The following is an 18212-nucleotide window of genomic DNA, read 5'->3' as shown; positions in this document are numbered from 1 at the left end:
GATGGGAGGTGGCTAATCTACCTACCAGAGAAGAGCACAGAACTTTCATCTCCTGTGTCTTTTATTGAGGAGGGGATTCTGGAGATACAAGGTCAAGACTTATGAATCATGAATAAGCTTTCAGACGCTTGGGTTACAGTTGACAGTTACTGATTATAGATACCAATATAGAGAACACAGTGACCAGTCTGTGTCAGGGTCTGTTAAACATCCTGATGTCATGCTGACATCAGGTTTGAGGATTCATACATTTTTAGCTACAGATTGTTTGTAGTTAATTAAGAGATAAGAAAAGAAGAGCCAGTTCTAAAGCATAATATACATTCTTTAAATCCAGTTCCCGTGAGAACCTTCTGAGTGGCCCTCGGTCCTGTCTGCTGCATAGCCTTTCAGTTTTCCACTTAGACTAAAGGCCTCCCCAGATGGGGGCGTGGCTCACAGCTTGGGCTACAATTCCTGAAACCACAAAGAGCCATCCCTTACACTCCCCAGGCTGCTGTAACAGTAGGCGTGTTTGTCTTGTCCCTGAGAAGGTGGTGTTTGGGTCTCACAGGTTGATTGAATTCCCACTGATTTTCACCCCTAGATGCTAAGTGGGCTCTTCTCCACATCTCTGTTGCTCTAGGTTAGAGATCCCTGCGTGGGGCTGAGACCCCATGCTCCAGAGGGGAGGGAGTTTCGCAGCTATGATATCCCTCCAGCCTCTCAGCCTCTCAGCTTCTGCACCTGGGTGCAGGGGCTAGCCCTCTCCACATCTCTCCTTCTTACCAGTCTCTCTGTGGCTTCTTCTGTAAATACTTGATTATAATACTTTAGTTCAACTAGCCTTCAGTTGGTCATTCAGGTTGGTTGCTCTATAATTTAGCTAGCTGTAAATTTGGTTTGGGGCCGGGAGCAGGTGAGTGAGCTTCCACCTACTTACTCTGCAGCCATTTTGTAATTTGCTGGCAGCTTGTGTTTCCCCCTTGGAATATTATATTCCTTCTTGGAACCCAGTTACCATGACTTGAAGCTCAATGTAGAGAGGCCCATGTGGAAGAGAACTGAGATCCCTGGCTGAGAGGTCTGGCTAAGCTCCAGGTCAAGCCTTCAGATGACTGATGTCGTGATGATCCTGGGCAATACTTCAGGAAGTTTCTTCCTTTCTTTTTCCTCCCATTCATTTCTGTTTCTAATGGTTTCCCAGATCACCACCTGGGAAGTCTCCAGATCACTTTGATATAGAACTTCATCATGAGAAACTTTGATTCCCCCCCCAATTATAAACATTTACTGATTTCTTATCAGCTAAAAACTGACATCAAGGTGTTTCAGATCTGCTCCCTTAAATCACTATTTGTCTGTCTTTCTCAGCTGAAATTATTGATGTGGAACACCAATTGTCACATAAAAGGAAAAATTATATTTCTATGTTTATCATGTGGAACATTCAATATCTATATGTAAACTTTGTGCAGAATAGTTTTTGTAATCCTTCAAGTGATTATTCCAGAAGACTGCTTCTGAGTTCCTCTTCAACACCCCTGCCCACCACACAAGCACACACACATACACTACACACCACACACCATACACCACACACCACACACTGCACAACATACTCCAACACCACAAACACCCTGGCTATATGGGCCAAGACTACTAAACAATGGTATCTGAAACAACTATAAATCTCAAACTCGATATTAGACAATACCTGAAAGAGAAACACAGCCATTATTCAATAAGGCCAGAGGAAATTTTTTCTTCAAAATCAGTACAGTATTCCCTCACTTATCATGGGTATTATGTTCGAGACCCCCCCACGAAGTAGGAACCTTACATTTATTCTATACTCTTAAACCTACGTAACTTTAACAACATATGTATACAGTACCGCAAAATCCTGCGATATAGTGAAAAATCCACAATAAATAATTAAATATAATATTTTTAAAAATCACGCAATACAGTGAGGCCATGATAAGGGAATCTCTATATAGAGAGGGACTACTGTAAACATGTTCTCAGAAAGTTCTCTTAACTTTCTAACTGGAAACTGGAAATTCTTTTGAAATTTGACTTTTAAACTCCCTCTTTCTCTAGATCTCTGCAGTGTTTGCCACTTACTCTTTCAAATCCCACTCACCTCAGGGTTGGAGATTGAGTGGGGTCCTCTTTTTCCTCTATCATCACTTCTGCATTATTCTCCTCTCTCCTCATTGGTGGCCGAAGCTAAGCGGACTGCCCTATCTCACTCCCTGTGGTGTTATTCACTGCTTTCAGGAATTTTCCACATCTCCCTCCCCAACTCAACTCATTCCAAAGGCCAACCCATTCATTACCCTGCACCACTTGAGCTTCCTGAGCCCTTCACAAGAAGTGCCTTCTCTCCACCACAGCAGCCAGCACACTCACCCTTGACATAGCTGTCAAAATGCAAAACTGCTCCGCCTCAAAATCATTGATTCCGACAACTCACTCCTCAGTTGCCACAGCTACTTTCCAGTGTATGCCGCTTCTCACTGAGACTTCTCTTTTACCTGACAAGACCTTCACTGACCCCTCCAGGTGATCAACCTCATTCTTACCTTCCTTCAGGACCCTACCTCAGCTTCAGTCAGGATGAATCCATTTTTATCTGTTTTCTGTGTTGGGATTCGAGTCAGACTTACTTGCCATTAAGGGTTCCTCAAATAAAAACACTCATTAATCTGTCTAATTTTAGAAATTAAAAAATAAAGCCAAACAGAAGGTGATTTTTTTTCAATGTTAGTTGGTAACAGAAGTCCCTTGATAGGCAATCCATACTTCATTCACAGTAATACAAACCAACAAACTTTAAAAATGAGATAAGAATTCATACTTATATGACTGTTTAGACTACTGACATTTGAAGACATCATTTGTAATATCTTAATTTTAGGAATTATTGTTGTTGAAAATTTCATTAATTATGTACATATTAATGAATTACATATAGAGTAAACGTGTATTCTGTAGAAGCAAGGGGGATTCACGACTATGTAAAGAATGACCATGGCTGCTTTAGGCAGCATGCAAACCCAGGGACAAAGGGATGAAGCTGCCAACACTTGAAGATGCTTTTGATTCTTGTTCCTTGTATCATATAATAGCTTTATTAAAAGAGCATTTTAATCATGACTCGCTTTAAAATGTCATGATCCCAACATCTTTCTGCAAAGCACACAACGTGCCTGGGTTTCCCCATGAAGCTCAGAACCGAGTGATTTGGATGTCTGGCAGACTCAAGCACAAGTAATCCATCCTCGCCAAGGCACTAACACATACTCTTGGGGGTCTAGGAAAGCTCAGGAATTTCTTTTTTGAGCAATACCATGGATGGCCAGAGCTGACCTCATGCTTTGTCCAGAAACTTCTTAATGTTATTTGATCTTTGGATCCCACACTATTTCCTGCCAGGCCAATGGTCTTTTCTAGCAATAAAATCTCTAGGATAGGTAGGCAACCATCACTCCTTGAGCTGCCCCAGTGTTTACTTAAGTTAAAATTCAGGTACATGTGTCTTTCTCTATGAATGGCTGGCTGCTGTTGTCATTTTGCTGCACCCACGTTTCTGCTTTTCAGCAATCTGCTGCTTGTCTCACTTGTACCCTTTCCTGTGATGATTTATGTTGCAGAACCAAAAAGCTTCATAATCCAGGCCCTTCTTTTTATCTGATCTACTTTGCAGTTTGCTGTACTGCGTCAGCTCTATTGGGATCAGTTTTCCCAGGAGACTAACTGCTAGGCAACCTGTGCTTTCTCTTTTTTTTTTAATTGAATTTGTTGGGGTGACATTGGCTAATAACATTATATATGTTTCAGGTATATGATTCTATAATACATCATCTGTATATTGTATTGTGCATTCACCACCCCAAGTCAAGTCTCCTTCCTGGCACCATTTACCTTCTTCTACCTCTCCCTCCACCCCCTTTGTCCCCCTGGCAATTAACATACTGTTGTCTGTGTCTATGAGTTTTTTTGCTTAACCCCTTCACCTTTTTCACCCAGTGCCCTCCCCCCAACCTCCATCCCTTCTGAAAGCTGTCAGTCTGTACTTGGTATCTGTGAGTCTGTTTCTGCTGTTTGTTAGTATAATTTTCCAAGTACAGGTCTTTTATGTCTTTGGTTACATTTATTCCTAGGTATTTTTAGATGCAATTTTGAATGAAATTGGTGGGGTTTTTTTTTAGTTTCATTTTCTGATAGTTTATTATTAGTGTATATAAATGCAACTGATTTATGGATATTTATTTTGTAGCCTGCTCCTTTATAGAATTCATTTATCCATTCTAGTAGGGTTTTGTTTGTTTGTTTGTTTGTTTTTGTGGAATCTTCAGTGTTCTCTATATACAGTGTCATGTCATCTGCAAAGAATGACAGTTTTACTTCTTTGCCAATTTCTAAGCATTTTACTTCTTTTTTTTATCTGATTGCTATGACTAGAACTTCTAGTACTATGTTGAATAAGAGAGATGAAAGTGGACATCCCTGTCTTCTTCCTGATCTTAGGGGGAACACTTTTAGTCTGTGCCCATTGAGTATGATGTTGTCTATACATTTGTCAAATATGGCCTCTGTTGTGTTGAGGTATGATTCCTCTATTCTCACTTTGCTGAGAGTTTTATCATACATAGGTGCTGGATTTTATCAAATGCATTTTCTGCATCTATTGATATGATCATATGATTTCTTCTTACACTGCTTCTTAAGAGTTTACTTTCATTTTAGAACAGCATATAACTTAGAGAACGTGCAGCCTTGAGAATGCAGTATGTAAAACAGACCCAAGAGCTTTAGAATTAGACACAGGTGAGTTCAGATTTGGGCTCTGAGACTTAGGATGTGACCAAGGTCAAGCTACAGAGCCTCTCTAAGTCTCAGTTTCCCCATACTTAAAGAGGGAATGGTAATATTTATGTATCATTGTACCACTACATCCCATCAGTGTGGTGACCACATGAGCTAATTCATGTTAAATCCTGGCAGAGTACTTGGTACATATAAACCATTTAACATGAGGTATTATTACTGTTTTATCATTATTAAAAATAATTAATACTTTCAGAAAGTCTTGCTCTTGGCCACCAAGCCTGGAAGGCAGTAATACTGTTCATCTAATTTTTATAGTTTTTATGATCATTGGGACAACAAGTTTTCCCTTATCCTGACCATTTTATCTACATGTACTAACTTTTATATTTTATTGATCCTGTGAGTTTTTCTCCCCAAATGCTAAAAAGTGCTGTTTTTCTGTTCCACTGTTTTCTTGGCAGGAAACAATCGTTTCTAAAAAAAAAATGCCACTTCTAAATCGATCACTTTAAAAAAATAGATTGTTTCTGTTCCTGGCCCTTTCTTATTCCATTTAAGAAACTAATTATTTCCCCTTCTTTAAGCAAGTTATAAAACCTTATGTTTTCAATAGACTGAGCCTTCTAGTCAAACCATTGCTATCCCAAAAGAAAGACCCTTTTAGTACTTTCAGAGCTTCTTGTTCTGTGTGCCCTAATTAAATGATGTTACAGGGACAGTTTCTTAACCATTAAAGTAATATTTGAATACACTTTCATTTTGAAAAATTACTAAGATATTTAACAAATTTCTAGTTAGAAAAGAAAAACTGATCTGACCCAACAAAATAAGTAAGTCTCATGATTCCTTGCTTTGTAATCTTTACTTACACATAAAATGAAAATATACTTTTTACTTTTTCCTCCACATATTTAATGTGTTTCAATACTCTATATGTCTTTTTGTTTCTTTGTCAAGGTGGGATATTCTGATTTATTGGTACCCAAGGGGTGGCAGCTAGCTATTAATGAAATATGCAGAACTTCCTTCTTTGGTAAATGCTCTCTGAACATGATGATGACTACAATGCAGACAATGATGTCTAATTTAAAATAATCTTTACTCCTTAATATTTTCCACAAATATCTCATCATGCAAACACACATACATATACATATATACACACACACATATTTACATATATATAAAGATGCACACATATGCTGGGTGGGCACAAGTAGGCTTATAGTTATGTAGTTGTGACTATGCAAAACACAGAATTTATTTTTATGTTATTATTATTGTATTATTTATTTGCATTACAACTGTAAACCTACTTTTACCCACCCCATACACACACATTTTTTTTTTTAATGCAGCCATTGCTTTATTAGATGATGATGGGAAGATCAGTTTGGAATGAATTTATTTTGCTGTGTTTAAATCCTGGACTTTCTGTAAATTGCTAATTTTGAAAATCCAAGCCGTCTCCTCAAACCTTTCATTTTCTGAGTTTTATGTTTCTCTGTTTTGGATTTACAAGTAACACAGAAGTTACATAATGCTCAAAAGATATTAATCCTGTGACACCCAGGGGACACTGCTTTAAGTGAGGGGTGAGGTACCTAACAAGCCATGTGCTAGACAGCAGCAGGGAAGCCTCCTTCTCCTGAGGTCCTTTTTTGGTTCAATTATAGATGAAAAGGTGCTATCTGTCAGCCTGTCATTTGAATTCAAACATAGACGAGATCTGTCAGTTCTCTTTTATGTACTTCTTGCCGATATGAACGAGCTTCACTTATATTGATGTTTCTGCTAAAGCTGGCTGTACTTGTAAACAGAGCACTTGTCGGGTAGCTAGCTAAGTAAGAATTAGCTCTCAGTGACAGTGTGACACTGAGCATTTCAGATACATGTCCTCTTAGTTTATGATTAAAAAAAACCCTAAAGAAGTTTTTGTTAATTAAAAATAAAATAATCTTTCCAAAGTATTTTAAAGACAGAGGATGAATTCTAATTGTGCATTCCTCCGTTAGGTGCATGTGACACCAGGTTTATTGACCTCTTTTTGCCCTATTACTTTTTAATTAATAAGGAAAATGTAAATAACAAATTTAAAAACTACTTAAGAAGAATCATCAAAAAACAAGCAATTAAGGGATAATTTTCTAATTAGATTATAGCAGTGATTTTGTGAAGGGCTTTAAAGTGTCCCACCATAGTAGGCATTGACAAAATGTTTGCATGTGTAACTGATGATTTTGGATTCTTTTTCAATGAAATGTGCATCAGAATAAGGCCATTAGTTTTTGTGGTTAACCAGAACCGCAGCAGTTCTTGCAGAGAGAGTTACTCTTTTCTTTGTGGGATGCCTGACAAACTGGAAGATGGTTCTGCTAGAACGTGGGGAAAACAGCTGTGAAGTAACAGGAGGTTGCTAGCCTGACACAGCTGGCTTCTAAGGTAATTAATTGTGAAGCAAGTGAGGAAGTAATACACATAATTGTGTAAATGTTAAGTAAATTACATAACTGAGTATATAGAAAAATGAATTTTTCCTTGTTAATCTTTTAATGTAGAAAAATTTAATCTACCAACAGTTGACAATTCAATGAAGAACATGACTTCTTTTAACAAAGCAAAAAACTATATATTCTAATGTGTGCTGTTCTTCAAAATAATGTTTTCCTTTGACTATACCCTTCATCTCTTGCTAAAATTGCTTTGTGTGTGTGTAGGTTTACAATTGTGAATATATGAAAGTTTATTCTTGTAGTACTTAATAATTATTAGACTATTTTCCATATGAACAACTGTAAACCTACCCCTGTATATAGTGTTTGTGTGTATGTGTGTATGTATATATGTGTATAATGTCTTTCTGTGGTCATATGCTTAATTTCTTGCTACAATTGTTTAAAAGCTCCCATGAACAACAAAATCTCTCTAGATAGTCTTTATATCAGGGGTGTCAAATATATATATAAAGGCTTTATTTATTTGTTATTTTTAGAGAGAGGGGAAGGGAAGGAGAAAGGGAGAAAAACATCAATGTATGGTTTCTTCTCGTGTGCCTCCAGCTGGGGACATGGCTGGAGACCTGGCCCGCAAGCCAGGCATGTGCCCTGACTGGGAACTGAACCAGTGACCCTTTGGTTTGCAGGCCAGCACTCAATCCACTGAGCCACATCAGTCAGGGCTCAAATATATTTTTATATCAGAGGTGACAGTATGAGTCAGGTATGTATGACTCCTACTCTCACATTAAAAATTCGTTTATCCAGTATTTTTTCCTCTGATCTGAGACTTAGCTTACCAATCTTTCTCAAAGAAGTGCTCCAGACAGCCATTGTGAATGAATCAGAGCTGGCACTTTAAATGGAGCCTATTTGTCAACACTTTTATAAACATAGCTTGATTTTTACCCCACTGTGATACTCAGTGCTGTAACTACTTGAGTCCATGGGACATAACTTTCATCTGGTTATATTCCATAGACTCCCTATCAGTGCTACATCATAGGATACAGGATGGGGTTAGCTGACATAATTTTGCTCTTCAAAGGACTGACTCTTGCTGAGGTTCACCAGTACTTACTAATCTGAAGCTCTTCCAGCTTGGAGATCAGTGATACGAGACAGCACCAAGTGAAAGAACCAAATGTATAAAAATAACGTTAATAGACTCTGAAAATAAATCTGAAAGAGGATCCCTAAACTCTTTGGGAGGCATGGCTACATCATTAAAATAAGTCTACCTTCTGCAGGTCATTGAAATACATGAGAAGCATGACAAAAAAATCCCTCTTATACCCCATGCTTCTTGGCTATCTTTAGAGTCTGATTATTCCCTGGGTGCTTAAGTCCTTATAAAAATAAAAAAGAAATATTTTCTATAACGTATATCTGGAAGTTTTAATTTTAGATTTATAGTTTTACATTTTTGTGCCAATATTTTTTGAGTTCCATTTTGCTCTGTTTCTAGAATCTTCCTTTTTTCCCCCCTCTCTTTCTTTTTTGACTTGGAAGTAGTTTTAGGTCTTTAAAAAGCTATTCATCGAATTTCCTTTTCTTTATTTGGTCTCAAATTATTTTTATAAAGTATTTTCTTTGTTCTTTATTGTTTCTTTTTTCACTGTTTCTTCTTTCCATTTGTGATTTTACTTTTCTCCCTCAGCCCTCTATGATCAAGCAAGCATTTACATTTTCCATTAAGTACAGTTTCCCCCAATCACTATAAACATTACGTGAAAGTAATAAGTTAATAAATACATTAAGAGCTCAATTAATTGTCCTAATACAATTAGAAATGGCAGAGATAATTCCAAGAGCCTAATTGTCATTTTAATGTTTTTCATATGTACATTTTAATGTGAGCTTTTATGATATTATTTTTCAGCCACACTATTTCAAACAAAACAATGGAGGTATTTTGTGACGATCAAATTCAGGCTGTTATTTGGATAGCTAGCTGTGCCCGTCTTTTCTGCTAAGGCCCCTTCAGAACACCTAGCATCTCCTCTCAGGATGAGACCATACCCTGACCTGCTTCCTCCTATTTTTGATCTTCTCTTTCTAAACCATAATTTTCTGATGAGTATATTCTGTTTCTAGATCAGCATCCTCCTGCTGGGCAGTTCAAATAAGTGAGGGTCAGACAAAATTTTGAAAGGTGTAAACAGATGTTAGATGGCTTAATTAATCAGTAACATGCTGTGCAGTTGAACTTGAAAGTAAAACATGAATACTGAAGATTAATTTTAATATCATATGCTACAATGTCTAACACTTTCAGACTGCTATAATAGAATATGATTTCGGGAACTTAAATCATTTTTGTAAAATTAGTCTTACCCAGATTGAGCAGTTGAATGCATTAGAAAATTTGGGGTCATAACCATTTTTGTTGGTTGACTCATACCTTGTCATACCTTTAAGTCAGGCCATTATGCAAGCAGTCTTAACTACTATTGCTCACCTTGCCTTATCTTTTTACCCAATATGCCTTGCACCTGTCTGACAGAAACTAACCCATTTTTTTTTTCAAAGCTATGAATTAATTCAACCCAGAGGATATCAAAACTTTATCTGGCCATAAATTAAAAGTTTAGATTAGGTCATTTACCTTAAACTTGGATAGGGTATTAACCATATCTCAAAACGTTTGGATTAAACAATATTCTAGATATTTTTGTTTGTTTAGACTCATCCCCTTTAACCATCTTCCTTGTTATTTATTCCTATAAACTATTCCTTTTACATAGTAATTGCTCTAAGTATCACATCAGGAAAAGCTCTTAGATGTCTGATTGATCAGATTATTCAAATAATTTCTCCATTGTCTATTCCTATTTGGCATTAATTTGAAAATAGCTTTTTCTTTTGTGGGTTTTTTTCCTTTAAAAAGAAAAGTAGTCTGTTCTATCCATTTTCCATTTTCCCCAGCCTCTACTCCCTTGCTTGGAATTGACTTCTGTGTTAAGTGCCTTACAAGAAACTGGTCTTTTTGATTCCCATAACATTTGGCTTTTGCATGAAGTTACAACAATTGAAATAGCCTCTTTGGTACTTGGCATTTTTTTCCAAAATGTTCTCAATTTTCTAATACTGACTATATTTCTGACTTTAGAGATCTACAGGAATATGAATGAGATTAAATTTTCATAAATGTGTTTCATGTACACAGCTCAGGTCTTCAGAAGAAAAAAGCAATATAAATCTCATATTCTACTTGTAATTTTTTCATGGCTTCCTACTGCAAACTTTGATTAAAGTCTAAAACCTTTTTAAAATACTTGTATAGTGTATAAATTGAAGGTTGAAGATTGATCAGTCATTAATTTGTAATTCATTTGTTGATAGGAATTATTCCTTGCATTCTTGGCACTCAGCCAATAGTTTTGGATACATAGGTGAACTAGACCCAGAGTTGAAGGAGTAAGCTATCTATAGTAAAGAGGCATGCTTACAAAATATTAGAAGACCCATGTTCTTTGTTCTCTTTCTTTTAAGTTTGTATTAGAGAAACACAAATTTTTGCCAGGAAAAGGCTGCTTTATTAGATTGGTGAAGAATTTGACACTCATTTGTTCAAGGCTTTCCATTGGGTAAAGCTGTACATGAGAAGCCATGTTCACACATTACCTTGTTTTCTTCATTCTCATTTCTCACTCTCATTACCTCTCCTCTCAGTTGACCAAACCCTGAGCAGAGGTGACCTATTCTCTTTGTCTTCACTCTTCTGGCTTCCAGATGGGCAAGAGGGAAGCTTCATTTAATTGTATAATAAGTGAGTAAGGTCCTGAGCAAGCAGCCTCCTCTGGCTGCTCCATCTCAGGACTAAGACTTGAGAGGGAGCATTAAAAAGTTTGCCTCTGGCTAAAGGTCTCTGCTCTGATACTATAGCTATTACAGGTTCAAGTTGTCAAACTCACAAGATACAGTAGGCTTTCACTTAATACTACCTTTGCTTAGATTTATAGAATACAGGACAAGAGCTACATCAAGTAAAGCATATTCATGTCATGAGGTGGCCAGCCCTTACCCAAATACACAGCTTCCTTTTCTCCCTCATCTATACTATATGGCTGCTGTAGACAAGAGTTAAGTGCACGGGAGCCACCTAACACAGAAGCTGTGCCATTGGTTTCCATCAGACCTCGCAGAACTCTTGTAGTTATAGAAGCCCAGGCCTCCGTGCCACCCACAGTTCCTCTGCCCAGGTATCAGCAGACAAGGTGGACACAGCATTCCACATTTATCTTTACTCTGTTGTGTTCAGACTCTGAGATGATTCCCCCAGACAGTCCTGGGTTAGCCCATACCTGCTGTTAAATGTTTACTCACAATGTCCAATCCAGATTTGTCAACAATAAAGATGAAATTTTGATCCTTATGTGACTCTTGTGTATATAAGCCATTTTATGAACAAGGCATCATTTGTGGAGGTCTCTGCGGAGCCAGTCACAGTCTTCTCCTCTGAGTTTAGGGCAGCTGAGACACATCAACTGCACCCAATCAACACATGGACCTGTGTATGCCAGAGGTTTTGCATTTCAGTATCAGGTAAATAAATTGTCCTCTCATGGAGTTACTGTTAGCAACCCAGGAGTGGGATCAGTGGTCTCCTTATAGACACCAATACGGGGGAATAGGATAGCTCTATTTTAAGAGTAGGTTTAATGCTATAATAGAGAACCATCCAAAGTATAATGAAATTCCAAATAAAGGCATGTTCAAGGATGCCTGGAAGAGTCCTGCTCCCTACGCTGGTGAGAATTTGAACTGAGATGTAAAAGGTGAGTTAGAATGTTTTATGGGGTGATCAGAGAGAAGCCATTTCATGTAAGGGTTTAGTAGGCACCAAGGGGGAGCTGAGCCATATCATGGGAATTGTAGACCTTTCCCCAAAATTCATACATACAGTGTTATTAAATCAGTACTTTTCCTCTCTCAAAGTAACTAACTGATTTACCTAGATTTTTTAAAGCTTTTGAAATTGTATGTAAAGATAGATACTCGATGTATACTGAGGAATCCTGCTGAGATTTCAGAATGCAGCAGTGAACAGGACAGGCAAGGTCCCTGCTCACACAGAGCTTACATTGTAGAGCAGAACTGTCCACTAAAGTTGCCACCAGCAGCACATGGCTATCGAGCACTTAAAATGTGTCTAGTTCCAATAGAGACCTGCTAGAAAGCGACGATGAAACTGAATCTCAAAGACTGTATTAAAGAAGAGAATGCAAAATATCTCATTAATATTTCTAATATTAATTACATGTTGAAATGTTTTGGTTATATTGGGTTAAATAAAATATACAATTAAAATTCATTTTAATTGTTTATTCTGTTTTTATACTGTGTCAACTAAATATGTATAAGCGCACAGGTGGCTTGCAGTCCCATTGGTCAGTGCTGCTCTCAAGAGAGAGAAGAGTCAAAAACTAACAAGTTCATACTTAAATGGTTAAGATGATTTTCCATAGTGACAGTGCTGTAAAGAAAATAAACCCAGATGATACACTGGAGAGTGGTAGAGACTATGTTAAATCAATCAGCCAAAGAAGACTTTTCTGAGAAACAATTTTTGCTGATATATGGATGATAGGCAGGAACCAGTCAGATGAATTTCTGTGGGAAGAATGGCATTCTAGATAGAGAAGTAGCAAAGGTCCCAAAGACTGGCTTGTCATCTTCAAAAAGCACAAAAATCCAGTGGATTAAATGAGTCAGAGGAAGAGACAGAAAAGTAGGCAGAGGAGCTTACAGACTTGTAAATAAGATGGGCTTATTCAAAGTAAAGTGGGAAACCACAGATGGGTTCCTAGGAGAATGATGTGAACTTATTTACATTTTTAGAAAGATCTCTCTATCTGCTTTAAGGAAAAGCAAATTAAATGGGCAAGAGTGGAAGCAGGAAGACCAGAGGCCACAACAGTAATGCTGGTAAAAGATATTGGTAGTTTGGGCTGGGAGTAGCAGGGGTGATGCAGAAGTGGACAGATATTGAAAATACACTTTCCCCTTGCAGCTTTCAGAATCCTGATGATGCTTGGGAGATGGGGAGGGAGGATGGAAATGGAAAAGGGGATACTCCTGGGTTTCTGGCTTGAGATATAGGTGGTGTTGCCATTTATCCAAGGCAGAGAAATTAAGAGAAGGACAGGTTGCGGGAGGGAATAGGTATTTTGTTTTGCCCATGTTAAGACTGAGATTTCTGTTAGAAAGTTAAGAATTGTCTATGTAAGTTTGGAGTTTGGTATAGGAATGGGGGCAAGAGATATAAATTTGGGAGGCAGCTCATGCTGCTTTAAGTTGTCACCTTGATTTGTTTTTGGCATATTGTGACTAAAGGCCTAGGTTCTGGTATTTTTCTATATTATTAGCTTCTTACTAAAACATCCTCTTCAGTTGGATTCCAAATTCAGTTGGATTCCATAGACTTTTACCAAAAGGTTGCTAATGTTAATGTTTCCTAAAGTGAAAATAAATAGCATGGTCATGACACAGGGTGAGAAAAGGATGTACAGGAAGTTCTAGTGCTGAATAGTGAACCAGAGTTCAAGACGCTGCTTAAAGGCTTTCAAAAGAGGCCCCTGGCAACAAAGTGAAGCCACCAAACTGGTCAACTCCTCTCTAGCCAAAAGCTTTGCTGGACAAGTTTCTGTCCTTCTCTCCTTTTTTTTTGCAGGCTGTTGGAGATAAACTAACAGCATCATTGTTACTGCAGTTTTTCAAAGAATGGGAAAATAAAGAAGCATTATAAGCAGGAAATCATAAAAGTGGGGGAAATTGCTTTATTGGCCCTCTGCTGGAGACTACAAATTAGAGAATTATACGGCAAGGCATTAAACAAGGGCACAAGAGATGCGAGTTTGATTTTATTAGTCTTAACTTAGAAATGAAACTCTTTTTGAAAGCTCTGGGAACCGCTGGGGCCTGAGCGGAGAAGCGAGGCAACATAAAGCCATGCAGTCTGATGATGCTTCAGAAAGTCTTGAAAAGAGTAGAAGACACAGCAGCTTCATAGCCAAAGAAAATCAAGCAGCCTGTGTGAAAAACACTGATCTGTAAGGGCGGTGGCCTATCCTGTAACCCTAAGGCACAACTCTTTTTGGTGACAAGGCCCTTAGGAAAAATGGTAATTAGATGAGCCAAGATTTCAGCAGTCAGTCTCCAGCTGAGGAAAGCATTTTTCTTCCCCACTGCTAAATAGCCACTTTGGGACCACAATGACACTCTGAGAGGGCCATAGTCAGAGACAATTGGGGTCCCTTGATTGTGGTATTTGCAGCTGCCAGGCAGTCAATTCACAAACACTCACTGAGGGCCTGCAGAGTCTCAGCTCCATAGTAGAAGCTGAACAGGTCGTGTGCACAGGCCGGATTCCTCCCTCTCACAGCCTGGCTAGCTGTAGTTTTAATAGTCCTTATAAAATGTTTTATCTTGTGAAGGGTCTTTGAGTCAGGGTAACAAAAAATCAATCTATTTAATAGCAACGTTTTAAACATCACATTGGCTCACTTATTAAATATGCTAAAGCTCAGCATTTTATTCAGTCTACTTGCCCCCTTTCTACTCTCATTTTTTTTAACATGTAATATATCACTTTAGTTTTCAAATGGTGGAGGTGATGTAAAACACTACTTAACTGAAATCTGACAAATTCTAATATAATAAAAATATTAATACAAAAGCATTATCCTCAGTAAAAGTGACGTCTATCTTCACATGTAATGAATATAAAAAAACAAAATTAGAAAACATTATGTCATAGTTCTCATCAAGATTATAAAATGTTTGTCTCAATGGAGAGAGTTGTCTGCAATTATTTGAATGTTCATAAAAGTATGTTGTCCTATCTATAATTCTTGGAGTAAAGTTTAGCAATATATGCCCTTTTCATTAACATATTAATTAAAATAAAGTAAGATGATATTATGCTGTATATAAATAGACTAATTTTTCTCACTCAATATCAAGTTGGATTAACAAACTAACTAATGGACATGTACACAAACCTATCCAATACACATTCATGCACAAATCACTATAAACAATTTATGGGAAACGTACTTAAAACTTATTTATGTGGATTGGAGATAAAGAAATAGGCAAAGACATATAAAACAAATGTGAACCAGAACAATGCAGAAGTAACAAGGTGAATGTTAAATAAGGTAGAAGCTAAAGTGGAAATACCAACAGGTAAAGAGGAAATTTACATAATGGAAAGAGATAAAATTTCTGGTGTTCTGGTGTTGGCTGGTACTGGTTTGTAGAATGTGCTGTCAACATTTATTCCCAACTCCATGTTGTATGATGCATATTGAAATTGGCCATGGAGTGATTATGTACACCAGAGAAATTGGTTAAATGATGCAAACCAGGGCTTCCCTTCCCCCTCCTCCAGAGTCGGTTATTAAACATTTGCCAGCCCACCTCTGAGTGTGATTAAAATTATCCTCAAATGTGTTTGTTCTAAACAACATAGCAATTAAAGCTATAAGACAAAACATTAGAAATTTAAGAAAACTTTAAAATATATGATTATGTTGGCATATTTTAGTTTACTTATTTAAAATTGTATATGAGGGGGGTGCCCAAAAAAGGAACATATTTATTTTTTAAATTGTGTACTTATTCTTACATGTTTAAACTTCAGTCACCTTCAAAGTTCTCTCCATTTGATGCAATACACCTATCAAGACACTTTTTTCCACTGTGCAAAACAGTTTTTGAACTCATCAGTTTTGATGCCTTTTAGTGCTTCTACCATTTTTTGTTTCACCTCTTCCACATTGGTACAGCGTTTCCCTTTCAGGACTTTTTTCACTGGGGAAGCAACAAAAAAGATGCTCTGGGTGAGATTGGGTGAATAGGGAGGGTGGGGCATGGGGATCATGCTATTTTTTATTAGAAGCTGCTGAATACTCAGTGCAGTGTGGGCCAGTGCAAGTGTAAATCACCCACCATGAAATGGGCAAACACCGTGAAGGAGTATTCAAAAAAATTCACTGAAGCCTAATACAGCCTCTTGCAACAACACCAGCTGGCACACTGATACAGGTGAATTCCTAGAACACTCACCTAGCGGGGGAAGCCTGTCCTACCATGGGCCCACCCTCCAGAAGATAACTCTGTGTTCTTTTTGTGTGTTTGTTCTCCCTCATAGATCAAAAAAATTAAGTAATAATATAAAATAATTTAATCATATAATGCATTACATTTAATAAATGAAATATATAATATACACAAATATGTAAATAGATGGCTCATTTTAAAAGTGAGACTTTCTTTTTTTTTTCAACCTTGTTTGAAACTAGCCCACATGCTACAGAGCTGTTAGGCCAGCTTCAGTATTACTTTTCCTCCTTTTACGACCACCAAGACCAGTGTTCAGATCCGATGGGAAAGGGAGCTGGAGGGTAAAAGTGAGACATTTTTAATGAGTAAAATTAGTAAGCCATGACTGGTTTGAAATGGAGTTGTTATTTTTAAACATCACTGACTTAGTATGATATAAGAATTAATCATATCATTTTTCTTTTAAATTTTATATTTTAACTAAATACCAATTTGTATTTACTTCCTTTGCTAAAAATTTGATTTAATACTGGAGAACAGCAACTTAGAAGTATTGGCTTATTTTATAAATTACTATAAGCTCTAACCAAATCATCTCTCATTGAGACATTAAACACAAACTAAACTTAATATTTCAATGTTTATTTAATACTTTGAATAAGATATGTACTGGGGGTGAGTACTACTGGGCCGGTAGGAAGAAACCTATAAGGATGATTTTGCTTTTGTTTTTCAAAAGAACTATAATGTTTCATTAAGATTTTTTTCTGCATGTTCCTGTCAGGGAAAGAAAAGATCTTTTCACTGGTACCCCTGATTGCTAGTTGGTCACATGATTACTCTTCAGGAACCAGAAGAAACCCATCTGAAAGTGGGGTGAGAGGATTTTATGTAACTTTCTATTTAGAAACCAACATTGCTTGTTACAAGCCCAAATGATTCCTTCAACTTTTAGCATCCAGGCAGTTTCTTTTATCTCAATGTCAAGAATAAGACAGAAATGAAAGAAAAATGACAAAAGAGGTATCTGAAGTTCAGAAAACATTAAACCCATCTGAGTTGACTTGCCCTCATTTGGGGATACCCTGTAAAGATTTTTTTATTCATGCACATGGCAGAGCGGCCCATAATAACCCCTTGAATAAATGAACAAATAGATAAGAAATAATGCAATGGGCAGAGGGCTGAAAACACATGTGCTAAGAAATAATGACATTGTATTGGAGGTTTTAGAAAATGGAAAAAGGCAGGAACGCGAAGTATAGATATAAACACTAGAAAAGATTTTTAAATATTGGGTGATTTGTTAACAAAACACACATTCATAGCATCCTTACCATCCCCTGTGGGATGCAGATGTCCTTGCTTTCATTTTACACACAAGGACAAGGACAAGAGACTGTTCAAGGTCAAATGATAATTGAAGGCAAAACTGCTAGTGTGTGGCTGTCATAGGAAATGAACACATATCTTCTGATTAATCCAATGGTCATTTCAGCATAATCCACTGTTGCCTCAGGGGAGACTGCCTCAAATAGAAATCAACATCTTCTGCTGTAGTTCTAATCTGCATTTACTTTCCTTAAAACTTTCTAATTCCTGGTTCTTTTCTATGGTCTCCCCTTCCACCCCAATTTCAAGCTGTTGAGGGTAGTGCTAGCAACTGTCCAAATATCCTTGCTAATGGATCTCACTTAAAAAAAATGTCCCCCCCTCAGGTTTTAATTTGACTCTCAGTGTCTTCATATTAGTGACAAAGACTATATTCATGCCTAGTGCCTAACATTGGATTTTATTCAAAAAAAGGAAAATAAGGCATGTTCT

General features: G+C 37.2%; 1 non-coding gene across 1 annotated transcript; it reads right to left on the bottom strand.

Annotated features, from left to right (window-relative positions):
- Nucleotides 1–16611: 16611 nt before the first annotated feature.
- On the bottom strand, nt 16612–16731 carry LOC150008390 (small nucleolar RNA SNORA61). Its single transcript, XR_016511568.1, has one exon. It is a non-coding gene; the product is annotated as a small nucleolar RNA SNORA61 (small nucleolar RNA).
- Nucleotides 16732–18212: the final 1481 nt, after the last annotated feature.

The sequence above is a fragment of the Furipterus horrens genome, unplaced genomic scaffold (genome assembly GCF_987537825.1).
Source record: "Furipterus horrens unplaced genomic scaffold, mFurHor1.1.pri manual_scaffold_5, whole genome shotgun sequence".
Classification (NCBI taxonomy): domain Eukaryota; kingdom Metazoa; phylum Chordata; class Mammalia; order Chiroptera; family Furipteridae; genus Furipterus; species Furipterus horrens.
This window is presented reverse-complemented; position numbering and strand designations above follow the sequence as displayed.